Source organism: Manis javanica, chromosome X (genome assembly GCF_040802235.1).
Source record: "Manis javanica isolate MJ-LG chromosome X, MJ_LKY, whole genome shotgun sequence".
Lineage (NCBI taxonomy): Eukaryota > Metazoa > Chordata > Mammalia > Pholidota > Manidae > Manis > Manis javanica.
This window is the reverse complement of record NC_133174.1, coordinates 55,449,110-55,475,886: the sequence shown is the minus strand read 5'-3', so window position 1 is coordinate 55,475,886 and position 26,777 is coordinate 55,449,110. Positions and strand designations below refer to the sequence as shown.

The window sequence follows — 26,777 nt, the reverse complement described above, 5'->3', positions numbered from 1 at the left end:
TTCCTCAATCTTTCCATCTCCCATAAGAAAGGAACTATTCTGGGTGATCATTTTCAACTCTATGTGCAATGACCCTGTAAAGATATGGCAATAATTTTGGTTGACTTATTCAAGCTGATTCATCCCTTTCATGTCCTCATCAGAAACCTCTCAAGATTTTTCTTCCTAATGATATATTGCATCTGTCTTTGTCCAACTTCCAGAGGAACTTGGAGGCAAGTCAAAATGAAATTGCCTCAGGGTTTAGTTTTTCTCTTTACTCAGAATTATTTTATACAGCTCCAGGGAAGATCCTACTGAGAATATGTCAGCTGGCACTTGCTCAGGTCTACAGAGAAGCTGTTATTTCTTCCCTAGTAGCTAAGTTACCCTCGAGAAGTTGATGTCTGGATAGAGATTTCTGAGTATCCTACTGTTTTCTCAAGTTTTCTCTGTTTGAATCTATAACCACCTCCCCTTGGGATAGCAAGGAGCCAACATGCACTCTCTTGGTAGGGTGTTGCCCACGATGAGGTTTTGTCTTTTTGTCTTTTTTCTTGTATTTTTGAGACATAATTGACATATAACATCTTGTAAGTTTAAAGTGTACAGTGGTTGACTTGATACACATAAATTACAATATGATTACTCCAGTAGCATTAGCTAACACCATTATCATGTGACATTTATCATTTCTTTTTTGTGTTAACAGTTAAGATTTAGTCTCTCAGCAACTGTGAAGTTTATAATCCAGGTTAGTTGACTATAATCATTATGCTGTGCATAATAGCTCCAGAACTTATCTACTATTTGTAAATTTTACCCTTAAGCAGTATCTCCCCAATTTCCCCACCCACCAGCCCTATAACACCATTCTACTCTGTTTTTTTGTAAGTTTAGTTTTTTATAGGTTCCTGTTAGGATGGCTCTAATCAAAAAGAAATGAGATGACAAACGTTGCTGAGAATGTGGAGAAAAGGAACACTTATACACTGTTGATGGGAATGTAAATTGATACAGCTATTTGGAAAACAGTACAGAGGATCCAAAAAAATTAAAAATAGAATTACCATATGATCTAGTAATCCTACTCTTGGGTATCTATCCCAAGGAATTGAAATAAGTATCTCAAAGGTATATCTGCACTTCTATGTCCAAATTGCAGCATTATTCACAATAACCAAGACATAGAAACAACCTACTTGTCTGTCAACAAGTGAATGGATAAAGTGGTATATATACACAATGGAATATTATTCAGCCACAAGGAAGAAGGAAATCCTACCATTTTCAACAGCATGGATTAATCTTGAAGGCAATATGCTAAGTGAGATAGGTGAGACAGTAGACACAAATACTGTGTGATCTCCTTTATATGTGGAATCTAAAAAAAATCTGAGCCTGTTTTAAATTTTATTTGATTTTGTATAGGTGATACGTATACTTGAACCAAATTTAAAAAGTTCAAAGATAAACCATGTAAAGGAATTCTCCTTTTCTCTCCTGGTCTCCAACCATCCAGTTTCCATTCCAGGAAACAACCACAGCAACTGGTTTCTCTCCTTCAAGTTCTTTTTTAAAAATAGCTTTCATGATGGAAAATTTCAAACATACACAGAAGTAAAGAGAATGATATAATGAACCTCCCTGTACCCACTACCCTCCTTCAACAACTATCAACAGGTAGACAATCTTGTTCCAGCTGTACCTCTGCCCACTTTCTCCTCCACCCATTGGATTATTTTGAAGCAGATTTCAGACATCATTTCATCCATAAATATGCCTGTTTGTACCACTAAAGATAAGGACTCTTTTTTGTTTGTTCTTAGAAGTGTTTCCATTTTTTTCTTTTGGTATGATTAATCTACAATTACATGAGGAACATTATGTTTACTAGGCTCCCCCCTTCACCAATCCCCCCCCCACACAAACCCTATTACAGTCACTGTCCATCAGCGTAGTAAGATGCTGTAGAGTCACTACTTCTCTTCTCTGTGTTGCACAGCCCTCCCTGTGCCTCCCCCCACATTATACATGCTAATTGTAATGCCCCCTTTCTTTCCCCTCCTTTATCCCTCCCTTCCCACCCATCCTCCCCAGTCCCTTTCCTTTTGGTAACTATTAGTCCATTCTTGGCTTCTGTGATTCTGCTGCTGTTTTGTTCCTTCCGTTTTTGCTTTGTTCTTACACTCCACATATGAGTGAAATCACTTGGTACTTGTCTTGCTCTGCCTGGCTTATTTCACTGAGCATAATGCCCTCTAGCTCCATCCATGTTGTTGCAAATGGTAGGATTTGTTTTCTTCTTATGGCTGAATAATATTCCATCGTGTATATGTACCACATCTTCTTTATCCATTCATCTACTGATGGACACTTAAGTTGCTTGCATTTCTTGGCTATTGTAAATAGTGTTGCGATAAATATAGGGGTGCATATGTCTTTTTCAAACTGGGATGCTGCGTTCTTAGGGTAAATTCCTAGAACTGGAATTCCTGTGTCAAATGGTATTTCTATTTTGAGCTTTTTGAGGAACCTCCATTATGCTTTCCTCAATAGTTGAACTAATTTACATTCCCACCAGCAGTGTAGGAGAGTTTGTCTTTCTCCACAACCTCGCCAACATTTGTTGTTGTTTGTCTTTTGGATGGTGGTGATCCTTACTGGTGTGAGGTGATATCTCATTGTGGTTTTAATTTGCATTTCTCTGATGACTAGTGATTTTGAGCATCATTTCATGTGTCTGTTGGCCATCTGAATTTCTTCTTTGGAGAACTGTCCAGCTCCTCTGCAGATTTTTTAATTGGATTATTTGCTTTTTCTTTGTTGAGGTGTGTGAGCTCTTTATATATTTTAGATGTCAAGCCTTTATCGGATCTGTCATTTGTGAATATATTCTCCCATACTGTAGGATACCTTTTTGTTCTATTGATAGTGTCCTTTGCTGTACAGAAGCTTTTCAGCTTGATATAGTCCCACTTGTTCATTTTTGCTTTTGTTTCCTTGCCTGGGTAGATATGTTCATGAGGAAGTCACTCATGTTTATGTCCAAGAGATTTTTTCCTATATTTTTTTCTAAGAGTTTTATGGTTTCATGACTTACATTCAGGTCTTTGATATATTTTGAATTTATTTTTGTGTACAGGGTTAGACAGTGACCAGTTTCATTCTCTTACATGTAGCTGTCCAGTTTTGCCAACACCAACTGTTGAAGAGGCTGTCATTTTCCCATTGTATGTGCATGTCTCCTTTATCATATATTGATTGACCACATATGTTTGGGTTAATGACTGGACTCTCTATTCTGTTCCACTGGTCTGTGGGTCTGTTCTTGTGCCAGTACCAAATTGTCTTGATTACTGTGTCTTTGTAGTAGAGCTTGAAGTTCGGGAGTGAGATTCCCCCCACTTTATTCTTCCTTCTCAGAATTGCTATGGCTCTTCAGGGTCTTAGGTGGTTCCATATGAATTTTTGAGCTATTTGTTCCAGTTCATTGAAGAATGCTGGTGGTAATTTGTTAGGGATTGCATTGAATCTGTAGATTGCTTTGGGCAGGATGGCCATTTTGACAATATTAATTCTACCTACCCAAGAGCATGGGATGAGTTTCCATTTGTTAGTGTCCTCTTTAATTTCTCTTAAGAATGTCTTGTAGTTTTCAGGGTATACGTCTTTCACTTCCTTGGTTAGGTTTATTCCTAGGTATTTTATTCTTTTTGATGCAATTGTGAATGGAATTGCTTTCCTGACTTCTCTTTCTATTCGTTCATTGTTAGTATATAGGAAAGCCACAGATATCTGTGTGTTAATGTTGTATCCTGCAACTTTGCTGAATTCCGATATTAGTTCTAGAGTTTTGGAGTGGAGTCTTTAGGGTTTTTTATGTACAATATCATGCCATCTGCTAATAGTGACAGTTTGGCTTCTTCTTTACCAATCTAGATTCCTTGTATTTCTTTGTTTTGTCTAATTGCCATGGCTAGGACCTCCAGTACTATTTTGAATAACAGTGCTGAGAGTTGGCATCACTGTCTTGTTCCCAATCTTAGTGGAAAAGCTTTCAGCTTCTCACTGTTCGGTATGATGTTCACTGTGAGATTATCATATATGGCCTTTATTATGTTGAGGTATTTGCCCTCTGTACCCATTTTGTTGTGAGTTTTTAAAATGAATGGATGTTGAATTTTGTCGAATGTTTTTTCAGTGTCTATGGAGGTGATCATGTGATTTCTGTGCTTCTTTTTGTTTATGTGGTGGATAATGTTGGTGGATTTTCTAACGTTATTAGCATCCTTTCATCCCTGAGATGATTCCCACTTGATTGTGGTGTATGATCCTCTTGCTCTATTTTTGAATTCGGTTTTCTAATATTTTGTGGAGTATTTTCACGTCTATATTCATCAGGGATATTGGTCTGTAATTTTCTTTTTTGGTGAGGTCTTTACCTGGTTTTGGCATTAGGGTGATGCTGGCTTCGTAGAATGTGTTTGAGATTATTCCCTCCTCTTCTATCTTTGTAAAACATTAAGGAGAATGGGTATTGTGTCTTCTCTGTATGTCTGTTAAAATTCTGCAGTAAATTCATCTGGCCCAGGGGTATTGCTCTTGGGTAGTTTTTTGATTACCACTTCAATTTCATTGCTGGTAATTGGTCTTTTTAGATTTTGTGTTTCTTCCTTGCTCAATCTTGGAAGGTTGTATTTTTCTAGGAAGTTGTCCATTTCTTCTAGGTTTTCAGCTTGTTAGCATATAGGTTTTCATAGTATTCTCTAATAATTCTTTGTATTTCTGTGGGATTCATTGTGATTTTTCCTTTATCATTTCTGATTCTGTTGATGTGTGTTGATTCTCTTTTTCTCTAAGTAAGTCTGGCTAGAGGCTTATCTATTTTGTTCATATTCTCACAGAACCAACTCTTGTTTCCATTGATTTTTTCTATTGTTTTATTTTCTCAATTTTACTTATGTGTTCTCTGATCTTAATTTATGTATCTCCTTCTGCTGACTTTAGGCCTTATTTGTTCTTCTTCATCCAATTTCAATAATTCTGTCTTTAGACTATTTATTTGGACTTGTTCTTCCTTGTTTAAATATGCCTGGATTGCTATATACTTTCCTCTTAATATTGCTTCCACTGTGTCCCACAGAAGTTGGGGCTTTGTGTTGTTGTCATTTGTTTCCATATATTGCTTGATCTATGTTTTAATTTGGTCATTGATCCATTGATTATTTAGGAGCATGTTAAGCGTCCATGTGTTTGTGAGCCTTTTTGTTTTCTTTGTACAATTTCTAGTTTTATACCTTTGTGGTCTGAGATGTTGGTTGGTAGAATTTCACTCTTCTTGAATTTACTAGGGCTCTTTTTGTGGTCTAGTATGTGGTCTCTTCTGGAGAGTGTTCCATGTGCACTTGAGAAGAATGTGTATCCTTTTGCTTTTGGGTGTAGAGTTCTACAGACATCTATTAGGTCCATCTGTTCTAGTGTGTTGTTCAGTGCCTCTGTGTCCTTACTTATTTTGTGTCTGGTGGATCAGTCCTTTAGAGTGAGTGGTGTGTTGAAATCTCCCAAATTGAATGCATTGCATTCTATTTCCTCCTTTAATTCTGTTAGTATTTGTTTCACATATGCTGGTGCTCCTGTATTGTGTACATATATATTTATAATGATTATATCCTCTTGTTGGCCTGACCCCTTTATCCTTATGTAATGTCCTTCTTTATCTCTTGTGACTTTCTTTGTTTTGAAGTCTATTTTGTCTGATACTAGTACTGCAACACCTGCTTTTTTCTCTCTCTGTTGTTCGCATGAAATATCTTTTTCCATCCCTTGACTTTTAGTCTCTGCATGTCTTTGGATTTGAGGTGAGTCTCTTGTAAGCAGCATATAGATGGTTCTTTCTTTTTCATCCATTCTGTTACTCTGTGTCTTTTGATCGGTGAATTCATTCCATGTACATTTATGGTGATTATTGACAGATATGTACTTATTGCCATTGCAGGCTGTAGATTCGTGGTTACCAAAGGTTCAAGGATAGCTTCTTTTCTATCTTACTGTCTAAATTAACTCGCTTATTGCTCTATTATAAACAGTTTGATGATTCTTTATTTCTCTCCCTTCTTATTCCTTCTCCTCCATTCTTTATATGTTACGTGTTTTATTTTGTACGCTTTTGTGTTTCCTTTGACTGCTTTTGTGGGTATGTGATTTTATTTTTTGCCTTTACTTAGTATTTGATTGGTCTGCTTTCTTTGCTATGATTTTATTTTCTCTGGTGACATCTATTTAGCATTAGAAGTACTTCCCTCTAGAGCAATCTTTTAAGAATACCCTGTAGAGTTGGTTTGTGGGAGGCAAATTTCCTCAACTTTTTCTTGTCTGGGAATTGTTTAATCCCTCCTTCATATTTATATGATAATCATGCTGGATACCGTAGTCTTGGTTCATGGCCCTTCTGTTTCATTGCATTAAATATATCATGCCATTCTCTTTGGCCTGTAAGGTTTCTGTTGAGAAGTCTGATGATAGCCTGATGGGTGTTCCTTTGTAGGTGAACTTTTTCCTCTTTCTAGCTGCCTTTAAAACTCTGTCCTTGTCCTTGATCTTTGCCATTTTAGTTTTCATGTGTCTTGGTGTTGTCCTCCTTGGTTCCATTCTTTTGGGACTTCTGTGTGCTTCTGTGGTCTGAGCAACTATTTCTTTCCCCAGTTTGGGGGAGTTTTCAGCAATTATTTCTTCAAAGACACTTTCTATCCCTTTTTCTCTCTCTTCTTCTTTTGGTACCCCTGTAGTGCAGATATTGTTCCATTTGCATTGGTCACAGAGTTCTCGTAATATTTTTTCATTCCTTGTGATCCTTTTATCTCTCTCTGCATCAGCTTCTCTGTGTTCCTGTTCTCTGATTTCTATTTCATTAACAGCCTCTTGCATCTTGTCCATTCTGCTTTTAAGTCCCTCCAGAGATTGTTTTATTTCTGTATTTTCCCTCCCAACTTTATCTGTTAGCTCTTGCATGTTTCTCTGCAGGTCCATCAGCATGGTTATGACCTTTATTTTGAATTCTTTTTCAGGAAGATTGGTTAAATCTATCTCCCCAGGTTCCCTCTCAGGGATTTGTGGGTTATTCTCATCTGTATCAGATTCTTCTGCCTTTTCATGGCAATAGAGTTAGTTGTAGGCAATTGGCGCATGTGTCAGCTGGGAGAACAAAGTCCTTTCCTGCTTGCCTGTTGCCTTCCCTTCCTGTGAGAATGGCAACCCCTTGCAGCTTGTACTGGGCAGTTGTGCGCCGATGGGGCCTCTGAGTCTGGCCCGCACGTCTGCCGAGGAGGCTCTGCACGGCTGCTGTGGGTGTGTCTGGCCTCAGGCTGCTGCTCTGCTATGGCGCAGCTGTGCTGGAGGGGGAACGGGCGGGAGCCTGTTTATCTCTGTAAGGGGCCTCAGAGCTGTGCTGCTGCCCAGGGGATTAGAGTGCCTGGAGTTCCCTAGGATTCCCCGCTGCTAGTCTGAGTGTGCTGGGATGCTTCCATCCAGCTGTGAGGCTCCTGTCCCTTTAAGACTTTCCAAAAGCACTCGCTTTTCTTTTGTCCCAGGCGCAGCGGCTGCGGGGACCTGCTCACAGGTTTTACTGTTCTGTTTCCCTAGTATCCAGCACACCACGCACTGTGTGTCTGCGCTCCCAGTGCAGATGCCTAGGGCTGGGTATTCAGCAGTCCTGGGCTCCCACTCCCTGCCCACTCTGACTCCTCTCCTCCTTGTGGGCTTGTATCTTACCCCCTTCATGAGTCGCTGGGTTCTGGCAGGTGTAGATGTAGTTTTGCTGTTGTCCTGTATCTTCTTGTCTCTCTTTTGTTGTATTTTCAAAAATATATATGATTTTGGGTGGGGATTTCCGCTGCCCTACTCATGCCGCCATCTTGGCTCCTCCCCAGAACTCTTTTTTAAACATAGCTACAGTGTCATTTTCACACTTAAAAAGCAGCAATAATTTCTTAATATCATCCCATTAAAAATTTTTACAATTGCCTTATTTTCTTTTTTCTTTTTTATAGTTTGATTGTTTCACTCAAGGTCCAGACAATGTCCATGCATTGCATCCTTGCATTTGGTTAAATCTCAAGTCTCTTTTAATTTGTAGCCTTGCCCCTACTTGTTTTTTTCCCCCTTTCTTTCCATGTATTTGTGGAAATAACTGGATCATTTATCCTGTTGAATTCACCACTTTCTCCTGATTCCACCACTAAATAGTATGCCTAACACCAAATAGTCTGTATCTTTGAAACTTGTATTTTTATTTAGAAGTCTGACCAGCGGTAGGTTCACCTCATGACAAAAATGATTTATAGGTGTTATTGTGAATCTACATTTAGTTTTAATTTTATAGATAAACTAGGTAAATTCCCTATTTTTGTTTTGCTCTATTTTTTTTTATGGTGTGGGCTGTGTACTTAAACTGCCTCAGTTGTATCCCAAATTCATAACTCTGTAGCTGGATAATCTTGGGCAAGTTATTTCATCTCTCATTGCCCTTTTCCTCATTTGTAGATTGGAGATATTAGTAGTACCTGATTCATACTGTTATTGTGAGGAATAGCCAAGTTGAATATGTGTAATGCATTTAGAACAGTGTTTGACACAGGACAGGTATTCAATGCACATTAACTAATATGTTAGTATATTTTTATTTCTCTGTCATCTGGTATGGTACAACCAGGACTTTTCATAGTGCCAAAACCCAGGTGTCACCGTGTATATTGTAGGCCTTGTGAATGATGTTTATCCTGGTGGTATATAGTGTACAGTCTGTGTGGCCGTATTTGTTAGCCCTGGGTATAAATGTTAATGAACCAACTTGGGTTTGTTTGCCTTCAGGCATTGGAAAGCCAAACACCTAAGCAGTGATCTTGAACATAAAGTTTTATCACAAGGCAGCAGAACAAGGAGACAGAAGGCTGGATTAAATCTGTCTGCCTGTCCCAACCTAAAAGTTACACTTATGAGGATGAGGGCTTGGGAGGAGGGGTTTGGGGTTGGTAAAGGATTGGCTATTGTGGAACAGAACTTTGGAATGTTTCAGGAGTATGCATGGTTATTACCCCATGCTGGTATATTCAGATGTTCATTTTTGGGGTAATTAGCATATGCACAGTGGAGGCATTTCAGCTGATAGTGTCAAAAGGTCATTGACTGAGTGGGCAGGTCCCTCCTGCACAGTCTCAGGGCATCCGTGTTGGTTTTAACCAATTTTAACAAATCCTGATATCACTCCAAGGGCAGGTGTCTTCTTACTGTCTTCCTGCAAGACAAACTCAAGGATTTATGTTAGCAGTCTTGTGGTGTAGAGTTTCATAGCCTCTTATCTTTCAGCTAGTTCATGTTTTCAGTATCAGCAAGATTTTATAAACAGGATTGTGGAGAAATTGAAGGTTCCTATGGCCAATATTCTCAACTGGCCCTGCTCAGCTTGCTCACTACACACATGTGGGGAATACGTTGTTATTGACTCTATGTAAAGAGCTCCACCCAGTGGTCTGGACTGCTGCACAGCTGCAGGCCTTCATGGTTGTAGGAGAGCAGAGACTGGAGTGGTGGCAGCACTGAGTACAGAGACTGAGATGGCTGCAGGGGGTGGGGGTGGGGGTGGGGGTGGCAGAGAGGCCCAGAGGAAGAGACCAGCTTGCTACATGCAGATTTGCTGTGAATGGACGGGTTTCTAGTGATTGACCTGCCACCATGGGAATAAAGTTGGGTATAAACCTTTCACCCCAAGACGTTCCACTGTTATATTTTTGGTATCACTGAATCCATAGTGAAATTGCCGGGGGCTGAAACCCATTGGCAAGACAATTGGTGACATAGGCAGGATTCATTGTAGACCAAAGAACAGAACAGGCTGCCTCATGGGAGGAGTGTTTCAGTGGGCTGCCCATATGGATGGGGATACTTTCGAGTGTCTCCCAGTGGACATGAGGTCTGAGGTGGTTCACCTCCTAGAGGATTGGGCCCCACCCCAAGACTGGGAAGAAGTGGAGGAAACACCCAAGGCAGTAAAGTAGGCCCTGAGCAAAATGGGGAATTCCTTAAAGAAATAGAGTGCCCACAAGGCTGTGGGAACTGGGGAGATTTTTTCTCACAGTACTAAGAAAAGCCATAAGGGAGAAAGAAATCCTCCTGCAGGAAGCCCAAGAAGAGGCAGCACAAGAATGTGAGCTGCAAGGTGCCATTGAGGAGGTAAAAAAATTGTTGATGACTGAAGTGGTGTCACTATGAGGTGCTGTGGAGATGGTAAAGGATGTCATGGTAGCCCAAGAAGCAGCAGCCTAAGAAGCAGCAGCACGAAGATGTAGCCTGCCATGTGCAGCGAGGCAGGTGAAGGATGTAGTGGAACCATCAGCCCTAGAAAGGGAGGGGGAGCTGAGGTTTGATTAACAGGTGGTGGTGGAGGCCCTGCCGGTGCCAGAGGCACCAGCCCCTCCTCGGTTGAAAACCCTCCTGGTTATAAAGAAACAGCAACCACTGGTTCCTCCAGGAGAGGTGCAGCCCCCTCCCCAGGAGGTGGAGCGCTCTATCCTCTGCTTCTATTCTCAGGCTCAAGCAATAAAAGCACAAAAGGAAATATGGTCTGCTACTCGAAGGAATAATTTAAAGAGCCCTGTGAAGGTCACGGGGACCCAGATGTGGGTTGATTTGATAAAGGCAGGAGCAGACAGAAATAAATTGGAAAGACAAATAGAATCTTACTGGAGCTGTGGCAACAATTGAAGTCTGAGCAATGGTTCCAGCCGCTGAGGATGAAGAAGCCAGAGACAAAGTGAGAAGACCAGCCTGTGTGTCTGCAAGACCTTCTACTGGAGAGACTGGAGAATATGGGTGTTGTCAGGCCCACCCATGGTCTTTTCAGTTAACTTGTTTGAGTAGAATTGGCTTGAATACAGTTGGCATGACCACTCAGTGGCAATGGATCTCCTTAGGCTTGAGAGTAATTATAATTTCTCATAATTTTTGTTATTTGTATGTTGCCATAGCCCCTGTTGTTATTATGGAATTTGATTACAATATTCCAGCTTTCTTGCACAGGCACTATTGCAGGAGATTGAGGGTGCGTAGATTGAGAGGCAAAAATCCTGGAGGGGTGGAGTGTGGATAAAGTGAAGGTTCCTATGACCAGGATTCTCACCTGGCCCTGGTCAGCTAGCTCACTACACACATGTAGGCAACATGTTGTTATTGACTCTATATAAAGAGCTCTCCCCAGTGCTTTGGGCGACACGGTGGCATGGCTGCAGGAGAGCAGAGACTAGAATGGTGGCAACACTGAGGACAGAGACTGAGACGCTGTGGGGACAGAGAGGCACACAGGCAGAGACCAGCTTGCTGCATGCAGATTTGCTGTGTGTGGATAGGATCCTAGTGATAGACCTGCCATCATGGCAATAAAGTTTGGTATAACCCTTTCACCCCAAGAACATTCCATTGTCTTTCCTCAGTCTCACAGAATCCATAGTGAACCTGTCTAGAACTGAAACCCATTGGCAAGACAAGGTTTAGTCGCCATCTGGATTTCTTGCTTGCAAATGCATGTTTCACACTGCCTCTGTATCCTGAAATTTGCATGTATATATGCACTCACAGATATGTACTGCATATACCTTTAAAATCAGAGCTAAACAGAAGTCCTGATACAGCCTCTCTCCCAACCTAGTGGTATGAAGATCAGGTGTCTTTTGGTGTTTGCCACTTAACACTCCAAAGTACACATCTATGGGAAGGTGAGGTTCCCAGCCAGATATCAACAACAAAGAGGAAGTAAATAAAATAGCATTATTTCTGGGGACCATAGGCATGTTCAGCAATCTCATTAGTTGTTCCTGTATCTGTCCTTGGAATCTGGGCAAGGTCCTTAGTATTTTAAGCACTGTGAGATAGATTCATTGACAATGAGGACCCTGTGAAGTAGCCTATAAAAATTGGAACTTCCTAATTGTTGCCAGGCTTAGTACTTTCTCTGTGAAAAATTTCCTTTTTTGTTTTTCCTCAGATCTGGTGTGGAAGCCATTAATGGAAAAGTACATGTTTCTAGATTGCATTCAGGAGGGATAGGCCTTGGCAGAGGAGAGAATAAATTAGTTATTAATTAATTGTTACCTCCTTTTTAATTTAATAAAAAATTATAATGTCCACATATATCACACCAAAGAATTAAGGAATACAGAATCCTGATTTTTAAAGTTTTCTAATTCACGATTCACTCATATCCACACATACCCAATTACCCAAATAATGCATAGTTAACAGTAATCTTTTCACAAGAAGTCAGCTGTGGTCTTAGTTGAACCAATAGCAGGATTAACTCATGGGATAGTTTAGATGGAATGTGCCCAGTAGGGTCTAATTTCCCAGGGCCTTTAGTAATAGCCCAATAAGCTTTCTCAGATATCCCCCATAATGTTTTAATTATCTTATCCTGGCTAATTAGTTTCATCCATCAGTCAGTGTCAGGATCAGCCAGAATATGTTTGAATTTGAGGTAGGGGTTCTATTTGTTAATCTGTATCCTCTAAGGTCACCGTACTGTTGACTATAGAGTCTTCTCCTGGGTTGTGAGCCTATCAACCCTTTACCGAGGTTCATCCAGGTAAACAAATGCAAATTCTAATTCTAAGATGCTCTTTATACATCTTCCCCTGTGTCATATCACCTCCCACACATATGCCTTCTCATACTCATAGTAGATATAGTATTCAAGAATTTTATATGTAGCAGAAGTATTTTTCACACATGCTTACTTCATCATAGCAATGGCACTGTGTGGATAAAGTGAACGTTCCTGTGGCCAAGATTCTCACCTGTCCCTGGTCGGCTAGCTCACTACACATGTGTGGGCAATGCATTGTTCTTGACTTTATATGAAGGGCTCTGCCCCGTGTTCTGGGTGATATGGTGGCATGGCTGCAAGGCTGTAGGAGAGCAGAGCACAGGGTGGAGTGGTGGCAGCAACAAAGACAGAGAATGGAATAGCTGTGTAGGCAGAGAGGCACAGAGGTGGAGACTAGCTTGCTGCATGCAGACTCACTCTGAGTGGATGGGACTTTAGTGATTGACCTGCCACCATGGAAATAAAGTTGGGTATAACTCTTTCACCCCAAAAACGTTCTACGGTCATTTCTTTGGTCACATTGAATCCATAGTGAACTTGCCTGGGGCTGAAACCCGTTGGCAAGACATACTGGTATAAATACAACAAGAATAGTAAGAACAATAATCATGATGAAAAATTCTGAGCCTGCTTCAGGACATTGGCTTGGAAAATTCCACCTGTATGGTATCTCAGGCACTTTTTTTAAAATTTAGCTATTCTTTTTAATTTTTTTATTTTGGTATCATTAATTTACAATTACATGAAGAACATTGTCTTTACTAGGCTCCCACCTTCACCAAATACCCCCAACATACCCCTTCACAGTCACTGTCCATCAGTGTAGTAAGATGCTGTAAAATCACTACTTGTCTTCTCTGTGTTGTAGAGACCACCCCCATACCACCCCCACATTATACATGCTAATTGTAATGTCCCTTTCTTTTTCCCGCCCTTACCCCTCCCTTCCCACCCATCCTCCCCAGTCCCTTTCCCTTTGGTAACTGTTAGTCCATTCGTGGGTTCTGTGATTCTACTGCTGTTTTGTTCCTTCAGTTTTTCTTTGCTCTTATACTCCACATGTGAGTGAAATCATTTGGTACTTGTCTTTCTCTGCCTGGAATATTTCACTGAGCATAATACCCTCTAACTCCATCCATGTTGTTGCAAATGGTAGGATTTGTCTTCTTCTTATGGCTGAATAATATTCCATTGTGTATATGTACTACATCTTCATTATCCATTCATCTACTGATGGACACCTAGGTTGCTTCCACTTCTTGGCTATTGTAAATACTACTGTGATAAACATAGGGGTGCATCTGTCTTTTTCAAACTGGGCTGCTGCATTCTTAGGGTAAATTCTTAGAAGTGGAATTCCTGGGTCAAATGGTATTTCTATTTTAAGCATTTTGAGGAACCTCCATACTGCTTTCAACAATGGTTGAACTAATTTATATTCCCACCAACAGTGTAGGACGCTTCCCCTTTCTCCACCAGCTCGCCAACATTTGTTGTTTGTCTTTTGGATGGTGGCGATCCTTACTGGTGTGAAGTGATATCTCATTGTGGTTTTAATTTGCATTTCTCTGATGACAAGCGATGTGGAGCATCTTTTCATATGTCTGTTGGTCATCTGAATTTCATCTTTAGTGAACTGTCTATTCAGATCTTCTGCCAATTTTTTAATTGGATTATTTGTTTTTTGTCTGTTGAGGTGTGTGAGCTCTTTATATATTCTGAATGTCAGCCCTTTATTGGATCTGTCATTTATGAATATACTCTCCCGTACTGTAGGATACCTTTTTGTTCTATTGTTGGTGTCCTTTGCTGTACAGAAGCTTTTCAGCTTGATATAGTTCCACCTGTTTGTTGTTGCTTTTTTCCCTTGCCTGGGGAGATATGTCCATGAAGAAGTCACTCATGTTTATGTCCAACAGATTTTTCCCTATGTTTTTTTCTAAGAGTTTTATGGTTTCATGACTTAACATTCAGGTCTTTGGTGCACTTTGAGCTTACTTTTGTGTATGGGGTTAGACAGTGACCCGGTATCATTCTCTTACATGTAGCTGTCCAGTTGTGCCAACACCAGCTGTTGAAGAGGCTGTCATTTCCCCATTGTATGTCCATGGCTCCTTTATTGTATATTAATTGACCATATATGTTTGGGTTAATGGTTGGAGTCTCTGTTCTGTTCCACTGGTCTGTGGGACTGTTCTTGTGCCAGTACCAAATTGTCGTGATTACTGTGGCTTTGTAGTAGAGCTTGAAGTTGGGGAGCAAGATACCCCCCCCCCACTTTATTCTTCCTTCTCAGGATTGCTTTGGCTATTCGGGGACTTTGGTGGTTCCATGTGAATTTTTGAACTATTTGTTCCAGTTCATTGAAGAATGTTGTTGTTAATTTGATAGGGATTGCATCGAATCTGTATATTGCTTTGGGCAGGATGGCCATTTTGACAATATTAATTCTTCCTAGCCAGGAGCATAGGATGAGTTTCCATTTGTTAGTGTCCTCTTTAATTTATCATAAGAGTGTCTTTTAATTTTCAGGGTATAGGTCTTTCACTTTCTTTGTTAGGTTTATTTGTAGGCATTTTATTCTTTTTGATGCTATTGTGAATGGAATTGTTTTCCTGATTTCTCTTTCTATTAGTTCATTGTTACTATATAGGAATGCCAGAGATTTCTGTGTGTTAATTTTATATCCTGCAACTTTGCTGAATTCTGATATTAGTTCTAGTAGTTTTGGAGTGGAGTCTTTAGGGTTTTTTATGTACAGTATCATGTCATCTGCAAATAGTGACAGTTTGACTTCTTCTTTACCAATCTGGATTCCTTGTATTTCTTTGTTTTGTCTAATTGCCATGGCTAGGACCTCCAGTACTATGTTGAATAACAGTGGAGAGAGTGGGCATCCCTGTCTTGTTCCTGATCTCAGAGGAAAAGCTTTCAGCTTCTCGCTGTTTAGTATGATGTTAACTGTGGGTTTATCATTTATGGCCTTTATTATGTTGAGGTACTTGCCCTCTATGCCCATTTTGTTGAGAGTTTTTATCATGAATGGATGTTGAATTTTGTCGAATGGTTTTTCACCGTCTATGGAGATGATCATGTGGTTTTTGTCCTTTTTGTTGATGTGGCGGATGATGTTGATGGATTTTTGAATGTTGTACCGTCCTTGCATCCCTGGGATGAATCCCACGTGGTCATGGTGTATGATCCTTTTGATGTATTTTTGAATTCAGTTTGCTAATTTTGTTGAGTATTTTTCATCTATGTTCATCAGGGATATTGGTCTGTAGTGTTCTTTTTTGGTGGGGTCTTTGGTTTTGGTATTAGGGTGATGTTGGCTTGATAGAATGAGTTTGGGAGTATTCCCTCCTCTTCTATTTTTTGGAAAACTTTAAGAAGAATGGGTGTTATTTCTTCTCTGTATGTCTGATAAAATTCTGAGGTAAATCCATCTGGCCCAGGGGTTTTGTTCTTGGGTAATTTTTTGATTACCACATCATTTTTTTTGCTGGTAATTGGTCTGTTTGGATTTTCTATTTCTTTCTGGGTCATTCCTGGAAGGTTGTATTTTTCTAAGAAGTTGTCCATTTCTCCTAGGTTTTCCAGCTTGTTAGCATATAGGTTTTCATTGTATTCTCTAAGAAATCTTTGTATTTCTGTGTGGTCCATCATAATATTTCATTTATCATTTCTGAATTTGTTGTTGTGTCTTGATTGTCTTTTTCTCTTAATAAGTCTGAGTTGAGACTTATCTATTTTGTCTTTTTTCTCCAGGACCATTGGTTTCATTGATTTTATTCTATTGTTTTATTCTTTTCAATTTTATTTATTTCTTCTCTGATCTTTATTATGTCCCTCTTTCTGCTGACCTTAGGCCTCATTTGTTCTTCTTTCTCCAATTTCGATAATTGTGTCATTAGACTATTCATTTGGGATTGTTCTTCCTTCTTTAAATATGCCTGCATTGCTATATACTTTACTCTTATGACTGCTTTCGCTGCATCCCACAGAAGTTGGGGCTTTGTGTTGTTGTCATTTGTTTCCATATATTGCTGGATCTCCATTTTAATTCGGTCGTTGATCCATTGATTATTTAGGAGCATGTTGTTAAGCCTCCATGTGTTTGTGAGCCTTTTTGTTTTCTTTGTACAATTTCTAGTTTTATACCTTTGTGGTCTGAGATGTTGGTTGGTAGAATTTCACTCTTCTTGAATTTACTAGGGCTCTTTTTGTGGTCTAGTATGTGGTCTCTTCTGGAGAGTGTTCCATGTGCACTTGAGAAGAATGTGTATCCTTTTGCTTTTGGGTGTAGAGTTCTACAGACATCTATTAGGTCCATCTGTTCTAGTGTGTTGTTCAGTGCCTCTGTGTCCTTACTTATTTTGTGTCTGGTGGATCAGTCCTTTAGAGTGAGTGGTGTGTTGAAATCTCCCAAATTGAATGCATTGCATTCTATTTCCTCCTTTAATTCTGTTAGTATTTGTTTCACATATGCTGGTGCTCCTGTATTGTGTACATATATATTTATAATGATTATATCCTCTTGTTGGCCTGACCCCTTTATCCTTATGTAATGTCCTTCTTTATCTCTTGTGACTTTCTTTGTTTTGAAGTCTATTTTGTCTGATACTAGTACTGCAACACCTGCTTTTTTCTCTCTCTGTTGTTCGCATGAAATATCTTTTTCCATCCCTTGACTTTTAGTCTCTGCATGTCTTTGGATTTGAGGTGAGTCTCTTGTAAGCAGCATATAGATGGGTCTTGCTTTTTTATCCATTCTGTTACTCTGTGTCTTTTGATTGGTGCATTCAGTTCATCTACATTTAGGGTGATTATTGAAAGATATGTACTTATTGCCATTGCAGGCTTTAAGTTTGTGGTTACCAAAGGTTGAAGGTTAGCTTCTTTACTACCTTCTGTCAAAAATAACTCGCTTATTCAGCTATTATATACACAGTCTGATGATTCTTTATTTCTCTCCCTTCTTATTCCTCCTCCTCCATTTTTCATATGTTGGGTGTTCTGTTCTGTGCTCTTTTAGGAGTGCTCCTGTCTTGAGCAGCCCCTCTACAATACCCTGTTGAAGTGGTTTTTGGGAGGTAACTTCCTTCAACTTTTGCTTGTCTGGGAATTGTTTAATCCCTCCTTCATGTTTAAATGATAATCGTGCTGGATACAGTATCCTTCGTTCAAGTCCCTTCTGTTTCATTGTATTAAATATATCATGCCATTCTCTTCTGGCCTGTAAGGTTTCTGTTGACAAGTCTGATGATATCCTGATGGGTTTTCCTTTGTAGGTGTCCTTTTTTCTCTCTGTGGCTGCCTTTCATTCTCTGTCCTTGTCCTTGATCTTTCCATTTTAATTATTATGTGTCTTGGTGTTGTCCTCTTTGGGTCCCTTCTATTGGGAGTCCTATGTGCTTCTGTGCTCTGAGCAACTATTTCATCCCCCAGTTTGGGGAAGTTCTCAGCAATTATTTCTTCAAATACACTTTCTATCCCTTTTTCTCTCTTCTTCTTCTTCTTCTTGTACCCCTATAATGCCGATATTGTTCCTTTTGAATTGGTCCCACAGTTCTCTTAATATTGTTTCATTTCTAGAGATCCTTTTATTTCTCTCTGCATCAGCTTCTATGCATTCCTGTTCTCTGGTTTCTAGTCCTTTACTTACCTCTTACATCCCGTCCATTCTGCTTTTCAGAGATTGTTTTGTTTTTGTAGTCTCCCTTTGTACTTGCTTCTTTAGCTCTTGCATATTTCTCTGCAGATCCATCACCATGTTTATGATTTTTATTTTGAAGTCTTTTTCAGGGAGGCTGGTTATGTCTGTCTCTGCAGATCCTCTCTAAGGGGTTGTCTGGAGTATTTTGGACTGGACTAAATTTTTCTGCCTTTTCATGGTGATGGCAGTGGCTGTAGGCAGGTTGCAGATGTGTCATCTGGGAAAAGAAAGTCCTTTCCTGCTTGCTGGATGCCTTACCCTTCTCCACTGCCTTTGTTGGTTACCCGCATTCCTGGAGCAGCCACTGGGTTAATCCCCTAAGCTGCTGTGGGTGACGTCTCCATCAGGGCAGTGCAGAGACCTGCGGGGAGTAGTAGGCATGCCAGGTGCACTCCTCTGCGATAGCGGTGCCCCTGCCTTTCAGCTGTGTGTTGGCAGCGGCCTTTTGGTCTGTCCCAGGTGGCTGTGTGTCAGACTAGGATTCCGGTCAGCTGCTGGGAGTGCGGGTGCTTCCTATGGCACTGCTGCAAGTGCACGCAGGCCTCTCTCATACCCCTCTGGCACCGCCACCGCTGGCACTTGTGGGCCACTCCCAGGCCAGTCAGTCCCTGCCGCTGTGTGCTCACGCCAGCCTCTCCTGGGCCCCTGTGTCGCCACAGCTGCTGGTGCATCTGGGCGACTCCTGGGATGCTTGGTCGCCGCAGCGGCAGGCTCACACATGCCGGTCCCAGTCCCCTCTGGTTCCGCAGGCTCCTGCGTGCCGGTACCGGTCCCCTCTGGTGCCACCGCCCCCTGTGCACACTGCCACTCTCCCTCTACTGGGCTGGTGTGTCGGGTCCGTGTCAGTTGGGGGAACAACTGGCAGGCTGCTTAGTGCCATGAGGTGCTTAATAGCTGTGCTCCCGTCCAGGGGGTTAGGGTGCCTGAAGTTCCCCAGGATTTCCAGCTTCTGGCTAATTGTGCCAGGACGACTTCTTCCAGCTGTGGCATCACTGTCTCTTTAAGACTTGCAAAAAGCACTTGCTTTTCTTTTGTCTCAGGTGTGCCAGTTGCAGGGACCTGCTCACAGGTTTTGCTTTTCCATTTCTCTAATATCCAGCACCCCGTGCACCTTGTGTCTGTGCTCCGGGTGTGGATTTCTAGAGCTGGTTGTTTAGCAGTCCTGGGCTTTCACTCCCTCCCTGTTCTGACTCCTTTCTTCCCACCGGGTTCTGGGGTAGAGGGGCATTCAGGTCCCACTTTTCCGCAGCTTGTATCTTACCCCGTTCGTGTGATGTTGAGTTCTCGCAGATGTAGATGTATCGTGGTTGTTGTCCTTTATGCACTGGTGTCTCTTTTAGGAATAGTTGTATTTATTGTATTTTCATAAATATATATGTTTTTGGGGGGAGATTTCCACTGAACTACTCATGCCACCATCTTGGCTCCACCCCCCTCAGACACTTTTTTAAAAACTTTATTGCTTTTCATTTATTCTTACTCTTCCTAGAATCTAGTTCATCTGTTGGCATCTAGTTACTTATTCAAAATCTAATCAATTTGCCATTGTGATTTGACAACGTACATGCAAAAACACTGATTTAGCATTCACTATGTTCAGTTCTCTGCACTGAGCACTTTGCAACTTTACATCATGTTTATGAGTTAGGTTTTATTATTACCACATTTTTATTGATGAAGTAAGTAAGGCACAAAATCTAAGTAGCTTCCAGACATGAGAGCCAGGATTCGATCCCAGGCTTTCTGAGTCTATTGTTCATGCTTTTAAAACAACATTACATATTATTCTGCCACTTCTAATATTGTAAGTTTTTAGGCTTGCCTTTATTTCTTCCTATTACATCATGGCCATAGAATCTTATATAGTATGATCTGAAAGAACTCTGTTGTTGGAAATATTCTCTCTCTGTACTAGCCAATATGGAAGCTACTAGGCATCCTTGCATTTGGTTAAACCTCAAGTCTCTTTTAATTTGTAGCCCTGCCCTCACTTGTTTTGAAATGTGGTTAGTGAGTATAAGAACTGAGTATTTAATATTATTTAATTTTAATTAAATCCAAATTGTTATATATGGCTAGTAATAGGCATATTGGACAGCACAGTTTCTAGCACAATACCTGACATAGGGATGACACTCAATAAGCATGTATTGAATAAAGTAATGGGTCCCTGATTCATTTCTTCAGCTCATATCTCTTCCCTGAACTTGAGACTCATGTATTTAATTTCCCATTTCACATATTTCCCAAGTTTGTATTAAACATCTGCAAGCTTATTACATCAGAAGAACTATTGATCTACCCCGCCAAACCTACTCTTTCCACAGGCCTCTCCATTTCAATACCCTCTACTTAGTCAAGCTAAAAACTTTAGTTATCTTTGACTTCTCTTTTATTCTTCTCACATCTAATCCATGAACAGATTCTGTAGCTCTTCAAAATATATGTATCCATAATCTTACCACTTGTAACCACCTCCACATTTTTATGACTGAAGAATATTCCATTATATGTATATATGCCCACACTTATCTAGTCATCATTTTATGGAAATTAGTTTGTTTCCACATTTTAGCTATTGTGAATAGTGCTACTATGAACATTTGTGTGCTAGTTTTTGTGTGAACTTCACTTATCTTAGTTATGTGCACCTAGAAGTGGGATTGCTGGGTCATATGGTAACTATATGTTTAACTATGTGAGTAACTTCCAGACTGTTTTTCAAAGTTGTTGTACCATTTTTACATTCTCATCAGCAGTGCATGAGGGTTTCATTTTCTTTCCCTTCCAAAACTTATTATTTGTGATGTGAAGATACATATCCTAGTGAATATAAACTGGTGTATCATTGTGGTTTGGATTTGTAGCACCCTAATAATTAATGATGTTGGACATCCTATCATTTTTTTATTGGACATTTGTATATCTTCCTTGGAGAAATGTTTCTTTACGTCATTTGCCCAGTTTTAAATTGGGTTGTCATTTTCTTGGTGAGTTGTAAGAGCTGTTTGTATATTCTGGATACAAGTCCCTTATAGATATGTGATTTTCAAATATTTTCTACAACTTTGTTCATGTCTTTTCAAGCTTTTTTGATAGTATTCTTTGAAGCATGAAAGGTTTTAGTTTTGCTGAAGTTCAGCTTGTCTATTTTATATTTTATCTTGTTTGATATTGCCATCATACCTCAGAAACCAGTGCCTAATTCAGGGTCATGAAGATTTACCTCTGTGTTTTCTTTTATGCGTTTAAAATCTTCGTACTTAGTTAATTTTTGATGCGTTTTCAGAAATGTGTTATATGTATTGTGAAGTAAGGATCCAACTTCATTGTATTGTATGTGGCTATCCAACTGTCCCTACCATTTATTGAAGAGATTATTCTTTTCCTCATTGAATTGTCTTAGCACTCTTATTGAAAATCAATTGACCATAATATATTGATTTATTTCTGTATTCTCAGTTCTATTCCATTGATCTCATTGTCTATTCTTATGCCAGTCCTATACTCCCTTGATTATTTTTTTATTCTCTTTCTGTAATTGAAGCATAGTTGATATACAAACATATTAGTTTTAAGTATGCAACACAATGGTTCACCAGTTGAACACATTATTAAATCCTCACCAAAACTAGTGCAGTTACTATCTGTCAACATAGAATGATGTTATAGAATCTTTGGTTATATGCTCCATGCTTTTGCCAAGGTAACACCAGTCACTTCTCAGTGTCTACGAGTCTACTGCTATTTTGTTAATTTTGTTTTGTTTTGTTTTTAGATTCCACATATAAGTGAAATTATATGGTATTTGTCTTTCTCCACCTGTTTTATTTCACTTAGCATAATATCCTCCAGGCCCATCCATAGTGTCCCAAATGGCAGGGTTTCATTCTTTTTTATGACTGAATAATATTCCTTTGTATATATTTACAACATCTTCTTTACTGTTAATCTATTGATGGACACTTTGGTTGCTTCCATGTCTTGGCTATTTTAAATAATGCAGCAATAAATATAGGGGTACATAATATCTTTTTGAATCAGATTTTGTTTTTTTTAGATAAATTCCTAGGAGTGGAATTGCTGGGTAAAATGTTATTTCTATTTTTAATCTGAGGAACCTCCATATTGCTCTCCATAGTGACTGTACCAATTTACATTCCCACCATGTAGGATGGTTCCCTGTTCTCCACATCCTTGTCAACACTTGTTATTACTTGTTCTTTGGATAGTAGCCATTCTAACTGGTGTGAGGTGGTGATAACTCATTGTGGTTTTGATTTGCATTTCCCTAATGATTTGTGATGTGGATCACCTTTTCATGTGCCTGCTGGACATCTATATTTCTTGTTTGGAAAAATGTCCATTCAGGTCCTCTGTCCAGTTTTTAATCAGGTTATTTATTTATTTTTTGGTGTTGAGGCATATGAGTTCTTTCTGTATTTTGCATGCTAACACCTTATTATTTAAATCATTAAAGAATATATTCTCCCATACTATAGGTTGCCTCTTTGTTTTGTTGATGGTGTCCTTTGCTTTTTAATTTGATGTAGTCCCACTTGTTCTTTTTTTATTTTGTTTCCCTTACCCAGGGAGAGATGTCCAGAAAAAAAGTGTTCAAGAGATTATTGCCTATATTTTCTTCTAAGAGTTTTATGGTTTAATGTGTTAAATTTAGGTTTTTAATCCATTTATAATTTACTTTTGTATATGTAGTTAGGTAGTAGTCCCCTTTCATTCTCTTACATTTAACTGTCCAGTTTTCCCAACAGCATTTATTGAAAAGACTGTCTTTTCCCCATTGTATATTCATGGCTCCTTTATCATATAATAATTGACCAGACATATGTATGCTCATATCTGGGCTGTCTATTCTGTTCCATTGATCTATGGGTCTGTTCTTGAGTTAGTACCATAGAGTTTTGATCACTGTTGCTTTGTAGTGTAGCTTGAAGTAAGGGGTCATAATACCTTCACCTTTGTTCTTTCTCAGAATTGCTTTGGCTATTCAAGGTTCTTTATCATATAATAATTGACCAGACATGTGTATGCTCATATCTAGGCTGTCTATTCTGTTCCATTGATGTATGGGTCTGTCCTTGAGTCAGTACCATACAGTTTTGATCACTGTTGCTTTGTAGTGTAGCTTGAAGTAAGGGGTCATAATACCTCCACCTTTGTTCTTTCTCAGGATTGCTTTGGCTATTCAAGGTTCTTTTGTGGTTCCATTGAAGTTCAGGATTATTTGCTCTAGTTCACTGAAATATGCCATCAGTATTTTGATAGGAATTGTATTGAATCTGTAATTGCTTTGGGCAGGATGGCCATTTTGACAGTATTAATTCTCCCTGTCCATTAGCATGTATAGATTTCCATTTATTTGTGTTTTCTTTACTTTCTTTCAAGAGTGTCATAGTTTTCAGAGTAAAGGTCTTTCACCTCCTTGGTTAGGTTTATTCCTAGGTATTTTATTCTTTATGATACAATTGTAATTGGAATTGTTTTACTGATTTCCCTTTCTGCTAGTTTGCTGTTAGTATATAGGAATGCAACAGATTTTTGTATATTAACTTTGTATACTACAACTTTGCTGAATCCAGTTATTAGTTCTAATAGTTTTGTTGGAGTCTTTATGGTTTTCTATATATAGGATCATGCCATCTGCAATTAGTAACAGTTTAAGTTCTTCTTTAGCAATTTGGATGCCTTTTATCTCTATCTTGTCTGAATGCCATGGCTATGACTTCCAGTACTATGTTAAATGAAAGTGGTGAAAGTGAACATCCTTCCTTGTCTTGTTCCTCCTCTTAGAAGAAAAGCTTTGAGCTTTTCACCATTGAATATGATATTGGCTTTGGGTTTGGCACATATGGCCTTTATTATGTTAAGGTACACTTTCTCTGTACCCATTTTGTTGAGAGTTTTTATGGAAGGATGTTGAATTTTATCAAATGCTTTTTCAGCATCTACTGAGATGAACATATGGTTTTTATCCTACTTTTGTTAATGTGGTGTATCACATTAATTGATTTATGAAGATGGTACCATACTTGAATCCCTGGAATAAAACCCACTCAGTCATGATGGATGATACTTGTTATGTATTTTTGAATTCACCTTGCTAATATTTTGTTGAGGATCTTTGCATCTATGTTCATCAGGGATATTGATCTCTATATAATTTTCTTTTTTTATAGTGTCTTTGTCCGGATTTATTTTTAGAGTAACACTGGCCTCATAGAATAAATTTGGGAGTACTCCCTTCTCTTCTCTTTTTTTGGAATATTTTAAGGAGGGCAGGTATTAGCTATTCTTGAGATGTTTTGTAGAATTCAGCTGTGAAACCATCTGGTATTGGACTTTTGTTTGTTGGGGGTTCTTTGATTACCAATGCAATTTTGTTCGTGATATTAGTCTGTCCAGATTTTTTGCTTCTTCCTTGCTCAGTATTGGAAAATTGTAAGTTTCTAGGAATTTGTCCATTTCTTCTAGGTTGTCCAATTTATTGGCATATAATTTTTTATAGAATTCTCTAATAATTCTTTGTATCTCTGTGGTGTCCATTATGACTCTTCCTTTTTCACTTCTGATTTTGTTTATTTGTGTATTCTCTCTTTTTTTCTTGAGAAGTCTGGCTAAAGGTTTGTCTTCTTAATGAACCAGTGTTTTCTGTCATTGTTTTTTTCTATTGCTTTATTCTCATATTTATTTCTTTTCCTGTCTTTATTATGTCCCTCCTTCTAGTAACTTTGGGTTTCATTTGTTCTTCCTTTTCTAGTTTCTTTAGTTGTGAGTTTAGACTGTTTATATGGGATTGTTCTTTTTCTTGCAATAGGCCTGTATTGCTGTGTATTTCCCCCTTAGAACTGCTTTTACAGCATCCCACATATTTTGAACCATTGTACTTTTGTTCTCATTTCTCTCCATGTATTGCTTGATTTCTCCTTTGTTTTGTTCATTGATCCATTGATTGTTTAGAAACATTTTGTTTAGCCTCCATGTGTTTGTGGGTTTTTAAAAAAATTTCTTTGTATGATTTATTTCTAGTTTCATACCTTTGTGATCTGAAAAGATGATTGATACAATTTTAGGCTTTTTTAGTTAATTGAGGCTCTTTTTGTGTCCTCATATATGAACTTTTCTGGTGAATGTTCCATATGCAGTTGAGAAAATGTGTATCCTGCTGTTTTTTGGTGTAATGATCTGTATATATCTGTTAAATCCATCTCATTTAGTGTGGTCTTCAATGCCTCCGTTTCCTTATTTATTTTCTGTCTTGTTGATCTATCCTTTATGTAATTGGCATGTTAAAATCCCTAATATGATTGAGTTGAAGTCTGTTTCTCCCTTTAATTCTGCTAGTATTTGTTTTACATGTATATATGCTCCTATGTTAGATGTATAGATGTTTATAATTGTTATATCCTCTTATTGGACTTATCCCTTTAACATTATGTTATGTCCTTCTTTGTCTCTTGCTACTTTCTTTGTTTTGAAATCTATTTTGTCTGATAAAATACCATTGCTCCTGCTTTTTTCCTATTATTAGCATGAAATACCTTTTTTGCATCCCTTCACTTTCAGTCAGTACATGTCTTTAGGTCTGAAATGAGTCTCCTGGGGACAGCATATAGATGGGTCTTGTTTCTTTATGTATTCTGCCACCCTGTGTCTTTTGATTGGTGCAGTAAGTCCAGTTAAATTTAAGGTAGTTATGGATAGGTATGTACTTACTGACTTATTGTTGCTCACTGTTTTTGTAGTTCCTCTCTGATCCTTTTTTCCTCTCTCATATATACCCTTCTCTTTTTATTTGATGGTTTCTTTAGTGTTGTGATGGGATTTCTTTTAATTTTTTGTGTATCTGTTATAGGCTTTAGGCTTATGGTTACCATAACCTTCCTAGATTGTTTCCTAAGTATGTAAAAGTCTATATAAGTCTATTTTGAACAGTCTAGAAGTACTTCTTTTTTGTTTTTCTTCCTCTGCCACATTTAATGTATTAGTTGTCATAATCTTCATTTTTTGTGTATCCCTGACTAATTTTGTGTGTAGTTGATTTTAATGCTTTTGTTTTTTTCTTTCTTTTTTTTTAACTTCATACTTGTTAGTAATTGATCTACTACCTTTACTCTGAGTTCATTTTCACTGATGAATAATATTTAGACTTAAGAGCATTTCCATCTACAGAACTCTCCTTAACATATCCTGTAAGGCCAGTTTAGTGGTGGTGAATTCTTTTACCTTTTGTTTATCTGGGAAATATTTAATTTCTCCTTCAAATTTGAATGATAATCTTGCTGTAGAGGATTCATAGTTGAAGTTCTTGTTTCAATACATAAAATATATCATGCTACTCCATTATGGCCTGTAAAATTTCTGCAGAAAAATCTGCTGATAGATTAATGGGTTTTCCCTTATAGGTAATTT

General features: G+C 38.8%; 1 protein-coding gene across 16 annotated transcripts in view; it reads left to right on the top strand.

Annotated features, from left to right (window-relative positions):
* The window catches only part of OPHN1 (oligophrenin 1), a 665,513-nt gene that overhangs the window by 304,707 nt on the left and 334,029 nt on the right, over window positions 1–26,777 (top strand). The gene's annotated exons all lie outside the window — the stretch shown is intronic.